Consider the following 19193-nt stretch of genomic DNA (forward strand, 5'->3'; position numbering starts at 1 on the left):
GGCTGTTATCGTGGTGTCATCGAGTGCAGATCTGTCTTAGGTATCACGGCTTAACGTCATTGAAGTCTAGAGGTGGACAACACGTTCGTCTTACTCAGAGCGGTGTCTGAACTCTATTTTCGACGTTATGCGTGCCACTTTCATTGTGGCCAACTACGATTCGATACAGAATGCACGAAACCTGAAAGACACCCTCACTGATACATAGAGAGTAGTGTTTGTCTGCGGAATAATGGGAGTGCAAGGGTCTGTGACGTTGATATGACTGTATGTAGCACTACTAGTTATCGGGGGGGTGGGCGTAGTTCAGATGGTAGAGCGCTCGCTTAGCGTGCGAGAGGTACTGGGATCGATACCCAGCGCCTCCAGAATTTTTAACACACCTACATGCGCACCTTGCGATGCAAGTGGAATAATTCCCAACCGGCAGAGGTGTGTAGGCAGATACAAGCGAACGATTAGCATCCACAATTGCGCCGATTTCACGTAAATCCCACTGCACGTTCCCATTCTTTGCGTGCAGTCGGCTGCTACTGGTGTTGCTGGTTGTGACTGCTGATAACAGATGCCGTAGCAATCAATTCATGGAGTGAGTTGTATGTTTTGCGATAGTCTGTCTCTGACAAGGAAGCACAGGTGATATAGGTGCGAACACAGAAAGCTTGCAGCCCCTCGCTGCCTGCAGACACAGGGCAGCCACACTAGAAGAGCGGCCTAAGCCGTAGGCGAAATGTGCTCATTCGCTTTGGCGCGACGTCGAACTATAAATAAGGCTGTCACTAGCGTGAGCGTCGTGTAAAGTCGGAAAAGTCATCTGCATGGGTGATTGCCAAGTTTGGGGAGCGTTTCGTAGTACGATCAGTGCAAAGGGGAAGCGGAAACTTGTTGTGTCCCAGTGTTTTGCAGTTGGACGACAAGAGTTTGACACAGTAGCAAAGAGCGAGGCACTGAGTTGGCATGAACAATGGAGAGCACAATGGGGCTTGAGATGTGCTTGTTACCTCAGGTGCTGTGTGATTGTGGACAAGGAGTGAAATGGACCAATTTGTGACCGCCCTTTCAATTTAAGGAGTTCAAAACAGACGGAATTTGCATTCGTAATACCAGAGCATCGAAACTACTTGGAACTCTTGTGTATATGAACGTGTCCGCGCCTTTGTATTCTGGTACCTTCGCCGTTACAAACCAACCAACCATCGTGTCCGTGCACATCAGAGTCGCAAAGAATGGAGAATAGCCAGGCTTGGTCGTGTGTGTAGCTGTAGCTCAGTTGGCAGATCGTTCGCTTAGTGTGTGAACGGTCTCGGTTTCAAGCCCCCGCTCCTCCATGTTTTGTGGTCAGTGCATGGTAAGTGTTGGTCGCAGCGAACATAAACGCACGCAAGAAGTTGCAAAACCAGCGTCACAGACTGATATGATGTATACTGTCATAAGGAGAGCAAGATGTAAGTGTGGGGACCGGCTGTTATCGTGGTGTCATCGAGTGCAGATCTGTCTTAGGTATCACGGCTTAACGTCATTGAAGTCTAGAGGTGGACAACACGTTCGTCTTACTCAGAGCGGTGTCTGAACTCTATTTTCGACGTTATGCGTGCCACTTTCATTGTGGCCAACTACGATTCGATACAGAATGCACGAAACCTGAAAGACAACCTCACTGATACATAGAGAGTAGTGTTTGTCTGCGGAATAATGGGAGTGCAAGGGTCTGTGACGTTGATATGACTGTATGTAGCACTACTAGTTATCGGGGGGGTGGGCGTAGTTCAGATGGTAGAGCGCTCGCTTAGCGTGCGAGAGGTACTGGGATCGATACCCAGCGCCTCCAGAATTTTTAACACACCTACATGCGCACCTTGCGATGCAAGTGGAATAATTCCCAACCGGCAGAGGTGTGTAGGCAGATACAAGCGAACGATTAGCATCCACAATTGCGCCGATTTCACGTAAATCCCACTGCACGTTCCCATTCTTTGCGTGCAGTCGGCTGCTACTGGTGTTGCTGGTTGTGACTGCTGATAACAGATGCCGTAGCAATCAATTCATGGAGTGAGTTGTATGTTTTGCGATAGTCTGTCTCTGACAAGGAAGCACAGGTGATATAGGTGCGAACACAGAAAGCTTGCAGCCCCTCGCTGCCTGCAGACACAGGGCAGCCACACTAGAAGAGCGGCCTAAGCCGTAGGCGAAATGTGCTCATTCGCTTTGGCGCGACGTCGAACTATAAATAAGGCTGTCACTAGCGTGAGCGTCGTGTAAAGTCGGAAAAGTCATCTGCATGGGTGATTGCCAAGTTTGGGGAGCGTTTCGTAGTACGATCAGTGCAAAGGGGAAGCGGAAACTTGTTGTGTCCCAGTGTTTTGCAGTTGGACGACAAGAGTTTGACACAGTAGCAAAGAGCGAGGCACTGAGTTGGCATGAACAATGGAGAGCACAATGGGGCTTGAGATGTGCTTGTTACCTCAGGTGCTGTGTGATTGTGGACAAGGAGTGAAATGGACCAATTTGTGACCGCCCTTTCAATTTAAGGAGTTCAAAACAGACGGAATTTGCATTCGTAATACCAGAGCATCGAAACTACTTGGAACTCTTGTGTATATGAACGTGTCCGCGCCTTTGTATTCTGGTACCTTCGCCGTTACAAACCAACCAACCATCGTGTCCGTGCACATCAGAGTCGCAAAGAATGGAGAATAGCCAGGCTTGGTCGTGTGTGTAGCTGTAGCTCAGTTGGCAGATCGTTCGCTTAGCGTGTGAACGGTCTCGGTTTCAAGCCCCCGCTCCTCCATGTTTTGTGGTCAGTGCATGGTAAGTGTTGGTCGCAGCGAACATAAACGCACGCAAGAAGTTGCAAAACCAGCGTCACAGACTGATATGATGTATACTGTCATAAGGAGAGCAAGATGTAAGTGTGGGGACCGGCTGTTATCGTGGTGTCATCGAGTGCAGATCTGTCTTAGGTATCACGGCTTAACGTCATTGAAGTCTAGAGGTGGACAACACGTTCGTCTTACTCAGAGCGGTGTCTGAACTCTATTTTCGACGTTATGCGTGCCACTTTCATTGTGGCCAACTACGATTCGATACAGAATGCACGAAACCTGAAAGACACCCTCACTGATACATAGAGAGTAGTGTTTGTCTGCGGAATAATGGGAGTGCAAGGGTCTGTGACGTTGATATGACTGTATGTAGCACTACTAGTTATCGGGGGGGTGGGCGTAGTTCAGATGGTAGAGCGCTCGCTTAGCGTGCGAGAGGTACTGGGATCGATACCCAGCGCCTCCAGAATTTTTAACACACCTACATGCGCACCTTGCGATGCAAGTGGAATAATTCCCAACCGGCAGAGGTGTGTAGGCAGATACAAGCGAACGATTAGCATCCACAATTGCGCCGATTTCACGTAAATCCCACTGCACGTTCCCATTCTTTGCGTGCAGTCGGCTGCTACTGGTGTTGCTGGTTGTGACTGCTGATAACAGATGCCGTAGCAATCAATTCATGGAGTGAGTTGTATGTTTTGCGATAGTCTGTCTCTGACAAGGAAGCACAGGTGATATAGGTGCGAACACAGAAAGCTTGCAGCCCCTCGCTGCCTGCAGACACAGGGCAGCCACACTAGAAGAGCGGCCTAAGCCGTAGGCGAAATGTGCTCATTCGCTTTGGCGCGACGTCGAACTATAAATAAGGCTGTCACTAGCGTGAGCGTCGTGTAAAGTCGGAAAAGTCATCTGCATGGGTGATTGCCAAGTTTGGGGAGCGTTTCGTAGTACGATCAGTGCAAAGGGGAAGCGGAAACTTGTTGTGTCCCAGTGTTTTGCAGTTGGACGACAAGAGTTTGACACAGTAGCAAAGAGCGAGGCACTGAGTTGGCATGAACAATGGAGAGCACAATGGGGCTTGAGATGTGCTTGTTACCTCAGGTGCTGTGTGATTGTGGACAAGGAGTGAAATGGACCAATTTGTGACCGCCCTTTCAATTTAAGACGTTCAAAACAGACGGAATTTGCATTCGTAATACCAGAGTATCGAAACTACTTGGAACTCTTGTGTATATGAACGTGTCCGCGCCTTTGTATTCTGGTACCTTCGCCGCTACAAACCAACCAACCATCGTGTCCGTGCACATCAGAGTCGCAAAGAATGGAGAATAGCCAGGCTTGGTCGTGTGTGTAGCTGTAGCTCAGTTGGCAGATCGTTCGCTTAGCGTGTGAACGGTCTCGGTTTCAAGCCCCGGCTCCTCCATGTTTTGTGGTCAGTGCATGGTAAGTGTTGGTCGCAGCGAACATAAACGCACGCAAGAAGTTGCAAAACCAGCGTCACAGACTGATATGATGTATACTGTCATAAGGAGAGCAAGATGTAAGTGTGGGGACCAGCTGTTATCGTGGTGTCATCGAGTGCAGATCTGTCTTAGGTATCACGGCTTAACGTCATTGAAGTCTAGAGGTGGACAACACGTTCGTCTTACTCAGAGCGGTGTCTGAACTCTATTTTCGACGTTATGCGTGCCACTTTCATTGTGGCCAACTACGATTCGATACAGAATGCACGAAACCAGAAAGACACCCTCACTGATACATAGAGAGTAGTGTTTGTCTGCGGAATAATGGGAGTGCAAGGGTCTGTGACGTTGATATGACTGTATGTAGCACTACTAGTTATCGGGGGGGTGGGCGTAGCTCAGATGGTAGAGCGCTCGCTTAGCGTGCGAGAGGTACTGGGATCGATACCCAGCGCCTCCAGAATTTTTAACACACCTACATGCGCACCTTGCGATGCAAGTGGAATAATTCCCAACCGGCAGAGGTGTGTAGGCAGATACAAGCGAACGATTAGCATCCACAATTGCGCCGATTTCACGTAAATCCCACTGCACGTTCCCATTCTTTGCGTGCAGTCAGCTGCTACTGGTGTTGCTGGTTGTGACTGCTGATAACAGATGCCGTAGCAATCAATTCATGGAGTGAGTTGTATGTTTTGCGATAGTCTGTCTCTGACAAGGAAGCACAGGTGATATAGGTGCGAACACAGAAAGCTTGCAGCCCCTCGCTGCCTGCAGACACAGGGCAGCCACACTAGAAGAGCGGCCTAAGCCGTAGGCGAAATGTGCTCATTCGCTTTGGCGCGACGTCGAACTATAAATAAGGCTGTCACTAGCGTGAGCGTCGTGTAAAGTCGGAAAAGTCATCTGCATGGGTGATTGCCAAGTTTGGGGAGCGTTTCGTAGTACGATCAGTGCAAAGGGGAAGCGGAAACTTGTTGTGTCCCAGTGTTTTGCAGTTGGACGACAAGAGTTTGACACAGTAGCAAAAAGCGAGGCACTGAGTTGGCATGAACAATGGAGAGCACAATGGGGCTTGAGATGTGCTTGTTACCTCAGGTGCTGTGTGATTGTGGACAAGGAGTGAAATGGACCAATTTGTGACCGCCCTTTCAATTTAAGACGTTCAAAACAGACGGAATTTGCATTCGTAATACCAGAGTATCGAAACTACTTGGAACTCTTGTGTATATGAACGTGTCCGCGCCTTTGTATTCTGGTACCTTCGCCGCTACAAACCAACCAACCATCGTGTCCGTGCACATCAGAGTCGCAAAGACTGGAGAATAGCCAGGCTTGGTCGTGTGTGTAGCTGTAGCTCAGTTGGCAGATCGTTTGCTTAGCGTGTGAACGGTCTCGGTTTCAAGCCCCGGCTCCTCCATGTTTTGTGGTCAGTGCATGGTAAGTGTTGGTCGCAGCGAACATAAACGCACGCAAGAAGTTGCAAAACCAGCGTCACAGACTGATATGATGTATACTGTCATAAGGAGAGCAAGATGTAAGTGTGGGGACCGGCAGTTATCGTGGTGTCATCGAGTGCAGATCTGTCTTAGGTATCACGGCTTAACGTCATTGAAGTCTAGAGGTGGACAACACGTTCGTCTTACTCAGAGCGGTGTCTGAACTCTATTTTCGACGTTATGCGTGCCACTTTCATTGTGGCCAACTACGATTCGATACAGAATGCACGAAACCTGAAAGACACCCTCACTGATACATAGAGAGTAGTGTTTGTCTGCGGAATAATGGGAGTGCAAGGGTCTGTGACGTTGATATGACTGTATGTAGCACTACTAGTTATCGGGGGGGTGGGCGTAGCTCAGATGGTAGAGCGCTCGCTTAGCGTGCGAGAGGTACTGGGATCGATACCCAGCGCCTCCAGAATTTTTAACACACCTACATGCGCACCTTGCGATGCAAGTGGAATAATTCCCAACCGGCAGAGGTGTGTAGGCAGATACAAGCGAACGATTAGCATCCACAATTGCGCCGATTTCACGTAAATCCCACTGCACGTTCCCATTCTTTGCGTGCAGTCGGCTGCTACTGGTGTTGCTGGTTGTGACTGCTGATAACGGATGCCGTAGCAATCAATTCATGGAGTGAGTTGTATGTTTTGCGATAGTCTGTCTCTGACAAGGAAGCACAGGTGATATAGGTGCGAACACAGAAAGCTTGCAGCCCCTCGCTGCCTGCAGACACAGGGCAGCCACACTAGAAGAGCGGCCTAAGCCGTAGGCGAAATGTGCTCATTCGCTTTGGCGCGACGTCGAACTATAAATAAGGCTGTCACTAGCGTGAGCGTTGCGTGAGCGTCGTGTAAAGTCGGAAAAGTCATCTGCATGGGTGATTGCCAAGTTTGGGGAGCGTTTCGTAGTACGATCAGTGCAAAGGGGAAGCGGAAACTTGTTGTGTCCCAGTGTTTTGCAGTTGGACGACAAGAGTTTGACACAGTAGCAAAGAGCGAGGCACTGAGTTGGCATGGACAATGGAGAGCACAATGGGGCTTGAGATGTGCTTGTTACCTCAGGTGCTGTGTGATTGTGGACAAGGAGTGAAATGGACCAATTTGTGACCGCCCTTTCAATTTAAGACGTTCAAAACAGACGGAATTTGCATTCGTAATACCAGAGCATCGAAACTACTTGGAACTCTTGTGTATATGAACGTGTCCGCGCCTTTGTATTCTGGTACCTTCGCCGCTACAAACCAACCAACCATCGTGTCCGTGCACATCAGAGTCGCAAAGAATGGAGAATAGCCAGGCTTGGTCGTGTGTGTAGCTGTAGCTCAGTTGGCAGATCGTTCGCTTAGCGTGTGAACGGTCTCGGTTTCAAGCCCCGGCTCCTCCATGTTTTGTGGTCAGTGCATGGTAAGTGTTGGTCGCAGCGAACATAAACGCACGCAAGAAGTTGCAAAACCAGCGTCACAGACTGATATGATGTATACTGTCATAAGGAGAGTAAGATGTAAGTGTGGGGACCGGCTGTTATCGTGGTGTCATCGAGTGCAGATCTGTCTTAGGTATCACGGCTTAACGTTTTTGAAGTCTAGAGGTGGACAACACGTTCGTCTTACTCAGAGCGGCGTCTGAACTCTATTTTCGACGTTATGCGTGCCACTTTCATTGTGGCCAACTACGATTCGATACAGAATGCACGAAACCTGAAAGACACCCTCACTGATACATAGAGAGTAGTGTTTGTCTGCGGAATAATGGGAGTGCAAGGGTCTGTGACGTTGATATGACTGTATGTAGCACTACTAGTTATCGGGGGGGTGGGCGTAGCTCAGATGGTAGAGCGCTCGCTTAGCGTGCGAGAGGTACTGGGATCGATACCCAGCGCCTCCAGAATTTTTAACACACCTACATGCGCACCTTGTGATGCAAGTGGAATAATTCCCAACCGGCAGAGGTGTGTAGGCAGATACAAGCGAACGATTAGCATCCACAATTGCGCCGATTTCACGTAAATCCCACTGCACGTTCCCATTCTTTGCGTGCAGTCGGCTGCTACTGGTGTTGCTGGTTGTGACTGCTGATAACAGATGCCGTAGCAATCAATTCATGGAGTGAGTTGTATGTTTTGCGATAGTCTGTCTCTGACAAGGAAGCACAGGTGATATAGGTGCGAACACAGAAAGCTTGCAGCCCCTCGCTGCCTGCAGACACAGGGCAGCCACACTAGAAGAGCGGCCTAAGCCGTAGGCGAAATGTGCTCATTCGCTTTGGCGCGACGTCGAACTATAAATAAGGCTGTCACTAGCGTGAGCGTTGCGTGAGCGTGGTGTAAAGTCGGAAAAGTCATCTGCATGGGTGATTGCCAAGTTTGGGGAGCGTTTCGTAGTACGATCAGTGCAAAGGGGAAGCGGAAACTTGTTGTGTCCCAGTGTTTTGCAGTTGGACGACAAGAGTTTGACACAGTAGCAAAGAGCGTGGCACTGAGTTGGCATGAACAATGGAGAGCACAATGGAGCTTGAGATGTGCTTGTTACCTCAGGTGCTGTGTGATTGTGGACAAGGAGTGAAATGGACCAATTTGTGACCGCCCTTTCAATTTAAGACGTTCAAAACAGACGGAATTTGCATTCGTAATACCAGAGCATCGAAACTACTTGGAACTCTTGTGTATATGAACGTGTCCGCGCCTTTGTATTCTGGTACCTTCGCCGCTACAAACCAACCAACCATCGTGTCCGTGCACATCAGAGTCGCAAAGAATGGAGAATAGCCAGGCTTGGTCGTGTGTGTAGCTGTAGCTCAGTTGGCAGATCGTTCGCTTAGCGTGTGAACGGTCTCGGTTTCAAGCCCCGGCTCCTCCATGTTTTGTGGTCAGTGCTTGGTAAGTGTTGGTCGCAGCGAACATAAACGCACGCAAGAAGTTGCAAAACCAGCGTCACAGACTGATATGATGTATACTGTCATAAGGAGAGCAAGATGTAAGTGTGGGGACCGGCTGTTATCGTGGTGTCATCGAGTGCAGATCTGTCTTAGGTATCACGGCTTAACGTCATTGAAGTCTAGAGGTGGACAACACGTTCGTCTTACTCAGAGCTGTGTCTGAACTCTATTTTCGATGTTATGCGTGCCACTTTCATTGTGGCCAACTACGATTCGATACAGAATGCACGAAACCTGAAAGACACCCTCACTGATACATAGAGAGTAGTGTTTGTCTGCGGAATAATGGGAGTGAAAGGGTCTGTGACGTTGATATGACTGTATGTAGCACTACTAGTTATCGGGGGGGTGGGCGTAGCTCAGATGGTAGAGTGCTCGCTTAGCGTGCGAGAGGTACTGGGGTCGATACCCAGCGCCTCCAGAATTTTTAACACACCTACATGCGCACCTTGCGATGCAAGTGGAATAATTCCCAACCGGCAGAGGTGTGTAGGCAGATACAAGCGAACGATTAGCATCCACAATTGCGCCGATTTCACGTAAATCCCACTGCACGTTCCCATTCTTTGCGTGCAGTCGGCTGCTACTGGTGTTGCTGGTTGTGACTGCTGATAACAGATGCCGTAGCAATCAATTCATGGAGTGAGTTGTATGTTTTGCGATAGTCTGTCTCTGACAAGGAAGCACAGGTGATATAGGTGCGAACACAGAAAGCTTGCAGCCCCTCGCTGCCTGCAGACACAGGGCAGCCACACTAGAAGAGCGGCCTAAGCCGTAGGCGAAATGTGCTCATTCGCTTTGGCGCGACGTCGAACTATAAATAAGGCTGTCACTAGCGTGAGCGTTGCGTGAGCGTCGTGTAAAGTCGGAAAAGTCATCTGCATGGGTGATTGCCAAGTTTGGGGAGCGTTTCGTAGTACGATCAGTGCAAAGGGGAAGCGGAAACTTGTTGTGTCCCAGTGTTTTGCAGTTGGACGACAAGAGTTTGACACAGTAGCAAAGAGCGAGGCACTGAGTTGGCATGGACAATGGAGAGCACAATGGGGCTTGAGATGTGCTTGTTACCTCAGGTGCTGTGTGATTGTGGACAAGGAGTGAAATGGACCAATTTGTGACCGCCCTTTCAATTTAAGACGTTCAAAACAGACGGAATTTGCATTCGTAATACCAGAGCATCGAAACTACTTGGAACTCTTGTGTATATGAACGTGTCCGCGCCTTTGTATTCTGGTACCTTCGCCGCTACAAACCAACCAACCATCGTGTCCGTGCACATCAGAGTCGCAAAGAATGGAGAATAGCCAGGCTTGGTCGTGTGTGTAGCTGTAGCTCAGTTGGCAGATCGTTCGCTTAGCGTGTGAACGGTCTCGGTTTCAAGCCCCGGCTCCTCCATCTTTTGTGGTCAGTGCATGGTAAGTGTTGGTCGCAGCGAACATAAACGCACGCAAGAAGTTGCAAAACCAGCGTCACGGACTGATATGATGTATACTGTCATAAGGAGAGTAAGATGTAAGTGTGGGGACCGGCTGTTATCGTGGTGTCATCGAGTGCAGATCTGTCTTAGGTATCACGGCTTAACGTTTTTGAAGTCTAGAGGTGGACAACACGTTCGTCTTACTCAGAGCGGTGTCTGAACTCTATTTTCGACGTTATGCGTGCCACTTTCATTGTGGCCAACTACGATTCGATACAGAATGCACGAAACCTGAAAGACACCCTCACTGATACATAGAGAGTAGTGTTTGTCTGCGGAATAATGTGAGTGCAAGGGTCTGTGACGTTGATATGACTGTATGTAGCACTACTAGTTATCGGGGGGGTGGGCGTAGCTCAGATGGTAGAGCGCTCGCTTAGCGTGCGAGAGGTACTGGGATCGATACCCAGCGCCTCCAGAATTTTTAACACACCTACATGCGCACCTTGCGATGCAAGTGGAATAATTCCCAACCGGCAGAGGTGTGTAGGCAGATACAAGCGAACGATTAGCATCCACAATTGCGCCGATTTCACGTAAATCCCACTGCACGTTCCCATTCTTTGCGTGCAGTCGGCTGCTACTGGTGTTGCTGGTTGTGACTGCTGATAACAGATGCCGTAGCAATCAATTCATGGAGTGAGTTGTATGTTTTGCGATAGTCTGTCTCTGACAAGGAAGCGCAGGTGATATAGGTGCGAACACAGAAAGCTTGCAGCCCCTCGCTGCCTGCAGACACAGGGCAGCCACACTAGAAGAGCGGCCTAAGCCGTAGGCGAAATGTGCTCATTCGCTTTGGCGCGACGTCGAACTATAAATAAGGCTGTCACTAGCGTGAGCGTTGCGTGAGCGTCGTGTAAAGTCGGAAAAGTCATCTGCATGGGTGATTGCCAAGTTTGGGGAGCGTTTCGTAGTACGATCAGTGCAAAGGGGAAGCGGAAACTTGTTGTGTCCCAGTGTTTTGCAGTTGGACGACAAGAGTTTGACACAGTAGCAAAGAGCGAGGCACTGAGTTGGCATGGACAATGGAGAGCACAATGGGGCTTGAGATGTGCTTGTTACCTCAGGTGCTGTGTGATTGTGGACAAGGAGTGAAATGGACCAATTTGTGACCGCCCTTTCAATTTAAGACGTTCAAAACAGACGGAATTTGCATTCGTAATACCAGAGCATCGAAACTACTTGGAACTCTCGTGTATATGAACGTGTCCGCGCCTTTGTATTCTGGTACCTTCGCCGCTACAAACCAACCAACCATCGTGTCCGTGCACATCAGAGTCGCAAAGAATGGAGAATAGCCAGGCTTGGTCGTGTGTGTAGCTGTAGCTCAGTTGGCAGATCGTTCGCTTAGCGTGTGAACGGTATCGGTTTCAAGCCCCGGCTCCTCCATCTTTTGTGGTCAGTGCATGGTAAGTGTTGGTCGCAGCGAACATAAACGCACGCAAGAAGTTGCAAAACCAGCGTCACAGACTGATATGATGTATACTGTCATAAGGAGAGTAAGATGTAAGTGTGGGGACCGGCTGTTATCGTGGTGTCATCGAGTGCAGATCTGTCTTAGGTATCACGGCTTAACGTTTTTGAAGTCTAGAGGTGGACAACACGTTCGTCTTACTCAGAGCGGTGTCTGAACTCTATTTTCGACGTTATGCGTGCCACTTTCATTGTGGCCAACTACGATTCGATACAGAATGCACGAAACCTGAAAGACACCCTCACTGATACATAGAGAGTAGTGTTTGTCTGCGGAATAATGTGAGTGCAAGGGTCTGTGACGTTGATATGACTGTATGTAGCACTACTAGTTATCGGGGGGGTGGGCGTAGCTCAGATGGTAGAGCGCTCGCTTAGCGTGCGAGAGGTACTGGGATCGATACCCAGCGCCTCCAGAATTTTTAACACACCTACATGCGCACCTTGCGATGCAAGTGGAATAATTCCCAACCGGCAGAGGTGTGTAGGCAGATAGAAGCGAACGATTAGCATCCACAATTGCGCCGATTTCACGTAAATCCCACTGCACGTTCCCATTCTTTGCGTGCAGTCGGCTGCTACTGGTGTTGCTGGTTGTGACTGCTGATAACAGATGCCGTAGCAATCAATTCATGGAGTGAGTTGTATGTTTTGCGATAGTCTGTCTCTGACAAGGAAGCGCAGGTGATATAGGTGCGAACACAGAAAGCTTGCAGCCCCTCGCTGCCTGCAGACACAGGGCAGCCACACTAGAAGAGCGGCCTAAGCCGTAGGCGAAATGTGCTCATTCGCTTTGGCGCGACGTCGAACTATAAATAAGGCTGTCACTAGCGTGAGCGTTGCGTGAGCGTCGTGTAAAGTCGGAAAAGTCATCTGCATGGGTGATTGCCAAGTTTGGGGAGCGTTTCGTAGTACGATCAGTGCAAAGGGGAAGCGGAAACTTGTTGTGTCCCAGTGTTTTGCAGTTGGACGACAAGAGTTTGACACAGTAGCAAAGAGCGAGGCACTGAGTTGGCATGGACAATGGAGAGCACAATGGGGCTTGAGATGTGCTTGTTACCTCAGGTGCTGTGTGATTGTGGACAAGGAGTGAAATGGACCAATTTGTGACCGCCCTTTCAATTTAAGACGTTCAAAACAGACGGAATTTGCATTCGTAATACCAGAGCATCGAAACTACTTGGAACTCTTGTGTATATGAACGTGTCCGCGCCTTTGTATTCTGGTACCTTCGCCGCTACAAACCAACCAACCATCGTGTCCGTGCACATCAGAGTCGCAAAGAATGGAGAATAGCCAGGCTTGGTCGTGTGTGTAGCTGTAGCTCAGTTGGCAGATCGTTCGCTTAGCGTGTGAACGGTCTCGGTTTCAAGCCCCGGCTCCTCCATCTTTTGTGGTCAGTGCATGGTAAGTGTTGGTCGCAGCGAACATAAACGCACGCAAGAAGTTGCAAAACCAGCGTCACAGACTGATATGATGTATACTGTCATAAGGAGAGCAAGATGTAAGTGTGGGGACCGGCTGTTATCGTGGTGTCATCGAGTGCAGATCTGTCTTAGGTATCACGGCTTAACGTCATTGAAGTCTAGAGGTGGACAACACGTTGGTCTTACTCAGAGCGGTGTCTGAACTCTATTTTCGACGTTATGCGTGTCACTTTCATTGTGGCCAACTACGATTCGATACAGAATGCACGAAACCTGAAAGACACCCTCACTGATACATAGAGAGTAGTGTTTGTCTGCGGAATAATGGGAGTGCAAGGGTCTGTGACGTTGATATGACTGTATGTAGCACTACTAGTTATCGGGGGGGGTGGGCGTAGCTCAGATGGTAGAGCGCTCGCTTAGCGTGCGAGAGGTACTGGGATCGATACCCAGCGCCTCCAGAATTTTTAACACACCTACATGCGCACCTTGCGATGCAAGTGGAATAATTCCCAACCGGCAGAGGTGTGTAGGCAGATACAAGCGAACGATTAGCATCCACAATTGCGCCGATTTCACGTAAATCCCACTGCACGTTCCCATTCTTTGCGTGCAGTCGGCTGCTACTGGTGTTGCTGGTTGTGACTGCTGATAACAGATGCCGTAGCAATCAATTCATGGAGTGAGTTGTATGTTTTGCGATAGTCTGTCTCTGACAAGCAAGCGCAGGTGATATAGGTGCGAACACAGAAAGCTTGCAGCCCCTCGCTGCCTGCAGACACAGGGCAGCCACACTAGAAGAGCGGCCTAAGCCGTAGGCGAAATGTGCTCATTCGCTTTGGCGCGACGTCGAACTATAAATAAGGCTGTCACTAGCGTGAGCGTTGCGTGAGCGTCGTGTAAAGTCATCTGCATGGGTGATTGCCAAGTTTGGGGAGCGTTTCGTAGTACGATCAGTGCAAAGGGGAAGCGGAAACTTGTTGTGTCCCAGTGTTTTGCAGTTGGACGACAAGAGTTTGACACAGTAGCAAGGAGCGAGGCACTGAGTTGGCATGGACAATGGGGAGCACAATGGGGCTTGAGATGTGCTTGTTACCTCAGGTGCTGTGTGATTGTGGACAAGGAGTGAAATGGACCAATTTGTGACCGCCCTTTCAATTTAAGACGTTCAAAACAGACGGAATTTGCATTCGTAATACCAGAGCATCGAAACTACTTGGAACTCTTGTGTATATGAACGTGTCCGCGCCTTTGTATTCTGGTACCTTCGCCGCTACAAACCAACCAACCATCGTGTCCGTGCACATCAGAGTCGCAAAGAATGGAGAATAGCCAGGCTTGGTCGTGTGTGTAGCTGTAGCTCAGTTGGCAGATCGTTCGCTTAGCGTGTGAACGGTCTCGGTTTCAAGCCCCCGCTCCTCCATGTTTTGTGGTCAGTGCATGGTAAGTGTTGGTCGCAGCGAACATAAACGCACGCAAGAAGTTGCAAAACCAGCGTCACAGACTGATATGATGTATACTGTCATAAGGAGAGCAAGATGTAAGTGTGGGGACCGGCTGTTATCGTGGTGTCATCGAGTGCAGATCTGTCTTAGGTATCACGGCTTAACGTCATTGAAGTCTAGAGGTGGACAACACGTTGGTCTTACTCAGAGCGGTGTCTGAACTCTATTTTCGACGTTATGCGTGTCACTTTCATTGTGGCCAACTACGATTCGATACAGAATGCACGAAACCTGAAAGACACCCTCACTGATACATAGAGAGTAGTGTTTGTCTGCGGAATAATGGGAGTGCAAGGGTCTGTGACGTTGATATGACTGTATGTAGCACTACTAGTTATCGGGGGGGTGGGCGTAGCTCAGATGGTAGAGCGCTCGCTTAGCGTGCGAGAGGTACTGGGATCGATACCCAGCGCCTCCAGAATTTTTAACACACCTACATGCGCACCTTGCGATGCAAGTGGAATAATTCCCAACCGGCAGAGGTGTGTAGGCAGATACAAGCGAACGATTAGCATCCACAATTGCGCCGATTTCACGTAAATCCCACTGCACGTTCCCATTCTTTGCGTGCAGTCGGCTGCTACTGGTGTTGCTGGTTGTGACTGCTGATAACAGATGCCGTAGCAATCAATTCATGGAGTGAGTTGTATGTTTTGCGATAGTCTGTCTCTGACAAGGAAGCACAGGTGATATAGGTGCGAACACAGAAAGCTTGCAGCCCCTCGCTGCCTGCAGACACAGGGCAGCCACACTAGAAGAGCGGCCTAAGCCGTAGGCGAAATGTGTTCATTCGCTTTGGCGTGACGTCGAACTATAAATAAGGCTGTCACTAGCGTGAGCGTTGCGTGAGCGTCGTGTAAAGTCGGAAAAGTCATCTGCATGGGTGATTGCCAAGTTTGGGGAGCGTTTCGTAGTACGATCAGTGCAAAGGGGAAGCGGAAACTTGTTGTGTCCCAGTGTTTTGCAGTTGGACGACAAGAGTTTGACACAGTAGCAAAGAGCGAGGCACTGAGTTGGCATGGACAATGGAGAGCACAATGGGGCTTGAGATGTGCTTGTTACCTCAGGTGCTGTGTGATTGTGGACAAGGAGTGAAATGGACCAATTTGTGACCGCCCTTTCAATTTAAGACGTTCAAAACAGACGGAATTTGCATTCGTAATACCAGAGCATCGAAACTACTTGGAACTCTTGTGTATATGAACGTGTCCGCGCCTTTGTATTCTGGTACCTTCGCCGCTACAAACCAACCAACCATCGTGTCCGTGCACATCAGAGTCGCAAAGAATGGAGAATAGCCAGGCTTGGTCGTGTGTGTAGTTGTAGCTCAGTTGGCAGAACGTTCGCTTAGCGTGTGAACGGTCTCGGTTTCAAGCCCCCGCTCCTCCATGTTTTGTGGTCAGTGCATGGTAAGTGTTGGTCGCAGCGAACATAAACGCACGCAAGAAGTTGCAAAACCAGCGTCACAGACTGATATGATGTATACTGTCATAAGGAGAGCAAGATGTAAGTGTGGGGACCGGCTGTTATCGTGGTGTCATCGAGTGCAGATCTGTCTTAGGTATCACGGCTTAACGTCATTGAAGTCTAGAGGTGGACAACACGTTGGTCTTACTCAGAGCGGTGTCTGAACTCTATTTTCGACGTTATGCGTGCCACTTTCATTGTGGCCAACTACGATTCGATACAGAATGCACGAAACCTGAAAGACACCCTCACTGATACATAGAGAGTAGTGTTTGTCTGCGGAATAATGGGAGTGCAAGGGTCTGTGACGTTGATATGACTGTATGTAGCACTACTAGTTATCGGGGGGGTGGGCGTAGCTCAGATGGTAGAGCGCTCGCTTAGCGTGCGAGAGGTACTGGGATCGATACCCAGCGCCTCCAGAATTTTTAACACACCTACATGCGCACCTTGCGATGCAAGTGGAATAATTCCCAACCGGCAGAGGTGTGTAGGCAGATACAAGCGAACGATTAGCATCCACAATTGCGCCGATTTCACGTAAATCCCACTGCACGTTCCCATTCTTTGCGTGCAGTCGGCTGCTACTGGTGTTGCTGGTTGTGACTGCTGATAACAGATGCCGTAGCAATCAATTCATGGAGTGAGTTGTATGTTTTGCGATAGTCTGTCTCTGACAAGGAAGCACAGGTGATATAGGTGCGAACACAGAAAGCTTGCAGCCCCTCGCTGCCTGCAGACACAGGGCAGCCACACTAGAAGAGCGGCCTAAGCCGTAGGCGAAATGTGCTCATTCGCTTTGGCGCGACGTCGAACTATAAATAAGGCTGTCACTAGCGTGAGCGTCGTGTAAAGTCGGAAAAGTCATCTGCATGGGTGATTGCCAAGTTTGGGGAGCGTTTCGTAGTACGATCAGTGCAAAGGGGAAGCGGAAACTTGTTGTGTCCCAGTGTTTTGCAGTTGGACGACAAGAGTTTGACACAGTAGCAAAGAGCGAGGCACTGAGTTGGCATGAACAATGGAGAGCACAATGGGGCTTGAGATGTGCTTGTTACCTCAGGTGCTGTGTGATTGTGGACAAGGAGTGAAATGGACCAATTTGTGACCGCCCTTTCAATTTAAGACGTTCAAAACAGACGGAATTTGCATTCGTAATACCAGAGCATCGAAACTACTTGGAACTCTTGTGTATATGAACGTGTCCGCGCCTTTGTATTCTGGTACCTTCGCCACTACAAACCAACCAACCGTCTTGTCCGTGCACATCAGAGTCGCAAAGAATGGAGAATAGCCAGGCTTGGTCGTGTGTGTAGCTGTAGCTCAGTTGGCAGATCGTTCGCTTAGCGTGTGAACGGTCTCGGTTTCAAGCCCCGGCTCCTCCATGTTTTGTGGTCAGTGCATGGTAAGTGTTGGTCGCAGCGAACATAAACGCACGCAAGAAGTTGCAAAACCAGCGTCACAGACTGATATGATGTATACTGTCATAAGGAGAGCAAGATGTAAGTGTGGGGACCGGCTGTTATCGTGGTGTCATCGAGTGCAGATCTGTCTTAGGTATCACGGCTTAACGTCATTGAAGTCTAGAGGTGGACAACACGTTGGTCTTACTCAGAGCGGTGTCTGAACTCTATTTTCGACGTTATGCGTGCCACTTTCATTGTGGCCAACTACGATTCGATACAGAATGCACGAAACCTGAAAGACACCCTCACTGATACATAGAGAGTAGTGTTTGTCTGCGGAATAATGGGAGTGCAAGGGTCTGTGACGTTGATATGACTGTATGTAGCACTACTAGTTATCGGGGGGGTGGGCGTAGCTCAGATGGTAGAGCGCTCGCTTAGCGTGCGAGAGGTACTGGGATCGATACCCAGCGCCTCCAGAATTTTTAACACACCTACATGCGCACCTTGCGATGCAAGTGGAATAATTCCCAACCGGCAGAGGTGTGTAGGCAGATACAAGCGAACGATTAGCATCCACAATTGCGCCGATTTCACGTAAATCCCACTGCACGTTCCCATTCTTTGCGTGCAGTCGGCTGCTACTGGTGTTGCTGGTTGTGACTGCTGATAACAGATGCCGTAGCAATCAATTCCTGGAGTGAGTTGTATGTTCTGCGATAGTCTGTCTCTGACAAGGAAGCACAGGTGATATAGGTGCGAACACAGAAAGCTTGCAGCCCCTCGCTGCCTGCAGACACAGGGCAGCCACACTAGAAGAGCGGCCTAAGCCGTAGGCGAAATGTGCTCATTCGCTTTGGCGCGACGTCGAACTATAAATAAGGCTGTCACTAGCGTGAGCGTTGCGTGAGCGTCGTGTAAAGTCGGAAAAGTCATCTGCATGGGTGATTGCCAAGTTTGGGGAGCGTTTCGTAGTACGATCAGTGCAAAGGGGAAGCGGAAACTTGTTGTGTCCCAGTGTTTTGCAGTTGGACGACAAGAGTTTGACACAGTAGCAAAGAACGAGGCACTGAGTTGGCATGGACAATGGAGAGCACAATGGGGCTTGAGATGTGCTTGTTACCTCAGGTGCTGTGTGATGGTGGACAAGGAGTGAAATGGACCAATTTGTGACCGCCCTTTCAATTTAAGACGTTCAAAACAGACGGAATTTGCATTCGTAATACCAGAGCATCGAAACTACTTGGAACTCTTGTGTATATGAACGTGTCCGCGCCTTTGTATTCTGGTACCTTCGCCGCTACAAACCAACCAACCATCGTGTCCGTGCACATCAGAGTCGCAAAGAATGGAGAATAGCCAGGCTTGGTCGTGTGTGTAGCTGTAGCTCAGTTGGCAGATCGTTCGCTTAGCGTGTGAACGGTCTCGGTTTCAAGCCCCCGCTCCTCCATGTTTTGTGGTCAGTGCATGGTAAGTGTTGGTCGCAGCGAACATAAACGCACGCAAGAAGTTGCAAAACCAGCGTCACAGACTGATATGATGTATACTGTCATAAGGAGAGCAAGATGTAAGTGTGGGGACCGGCTGTTATCGTGGTGTCATCGAGTGCAGATCTGTCTTAGGTATCACGGCTTAACGTCATTGAAGTCTAGAGGAGGACAACACGTTCGTCTTACTCAGAGCGGTGTCTGAACTCTATTTTCGACGTTATGCGT

The 19193-nt window shown here is 49.4% G+C and overlaps 9 non-coding genes across 9 annotated transcripts; all 9 read left to right on the forward strand.

Annotated features, from left to right (window-relative positions):
* Positions 1 to 4674: 4674 nt before the first annotated feature.
* On the forward strand, positions 4675 to 4748 carry Trnaa-agc (transfer RNA alanine (anticodon AGC)). Its single transcript has one exon. It is a non-coding gene; the product is annotated as a tRNA-Ala (tRNA).
* A 1386-nt stretch (positions 4749 to 6134) lies between these two features.
* On the forward strand, positions 6135 to 6208 carry Trnaa-agc (transfer RNA alanine (anticodon AGC)). Its single transcript has one exon. It is a non-coding gene; the product is annotated as a tRNA-Ala (tRNA).
* A 1397-nt stretch (positions 6209 to 7605) lies between these two features.
* On the forward strand, positions 7606 to 7679 carry Trnaa-agc (transfer RNA alanine (anticodon AGC)). The gene has a single exon. It is a non-coding gene; the product is annotated as a tRNA-Ala (tRNA).
* A 2868-nt stretch (positions 7680 to 10547) lies between these two features.
* Trnaa-agc (transfer RNA alanine (anticodon AGC)) lies at positions 10548 to 10621 on the forward strand. Its single transcript has one exon. It is a non-coding gene; the product is annotated as a tRNA-Ala (tRNA).
* Positions 10622 to 12018: 1397 nt separating this feature from the next.
* Positions 12019 to 12092, forward strand: Trnaa-agc (transfer RNA alanine (anticodon AGC)). Its single transcript has one exon. It is a non-coding gene; the product is annotated as a tRNA-Ala (tRNA).
* Positions 12093 to 13490: 1398 nt separating this feature from the next.
* On the forward strand, positions 13491 to 13564 carry Trnaa-agc (transfer RNA alanine (anticodon AGC)). The gene has a single exon. It is a non-coding gene; the product is annotated as a tRNA-Ala (tRNA).
* Positions 13565 to 14952: 1388 nt separating this feature from the next.
* Positions 14953 to 15026, forward strand: Trnaa-agc (transfer RNA alanine (anticodon AGC)). The gene has a single exon. It is a non-coding gene; the product is annotated as a tRNA-Ala (tRNA).
* Positions 15027 to 16423: 1397 nt separating this feature from the next.
* Trnaa-agc (transfer RNA alanine (anticodon AGC)) lies at positions 16424 to 16497 on the forward strand. The gene has a single exon. It is a non-coding gene; the product is annotated as a tRNA-Ala (tRNA).
* A 1386-nt stretch (positions 16498 to 17883) lies between these two features.
* Trnaa-agc (transfer RNA alanine (anticodon AGC)) lies at positions 17884 to 17957 on the forward strand. The gene has a single exon. It is a non-coding gene; the product is annotated as a tRNA-Ala (tRNA).
* The last annotated feature ends 1236 nt before the right edge of the window (positions 17958 to 19193 follow it).

The sequence above is a fragment of the Schistocerca gregaria genome, chromosome 3, assembly GCF_023897955.1.
Source record: "Schistocerca gregaria isolate iqSchGreg1 chromosome 3, iqSchGreg1.2, whole genome shotgun sequence".
NCBI lineage: Eukaryota > Metazoa > Arthropoda > Insecta > Orthoptera > Acrididae > Schistocerca > Schistocerca gregaria.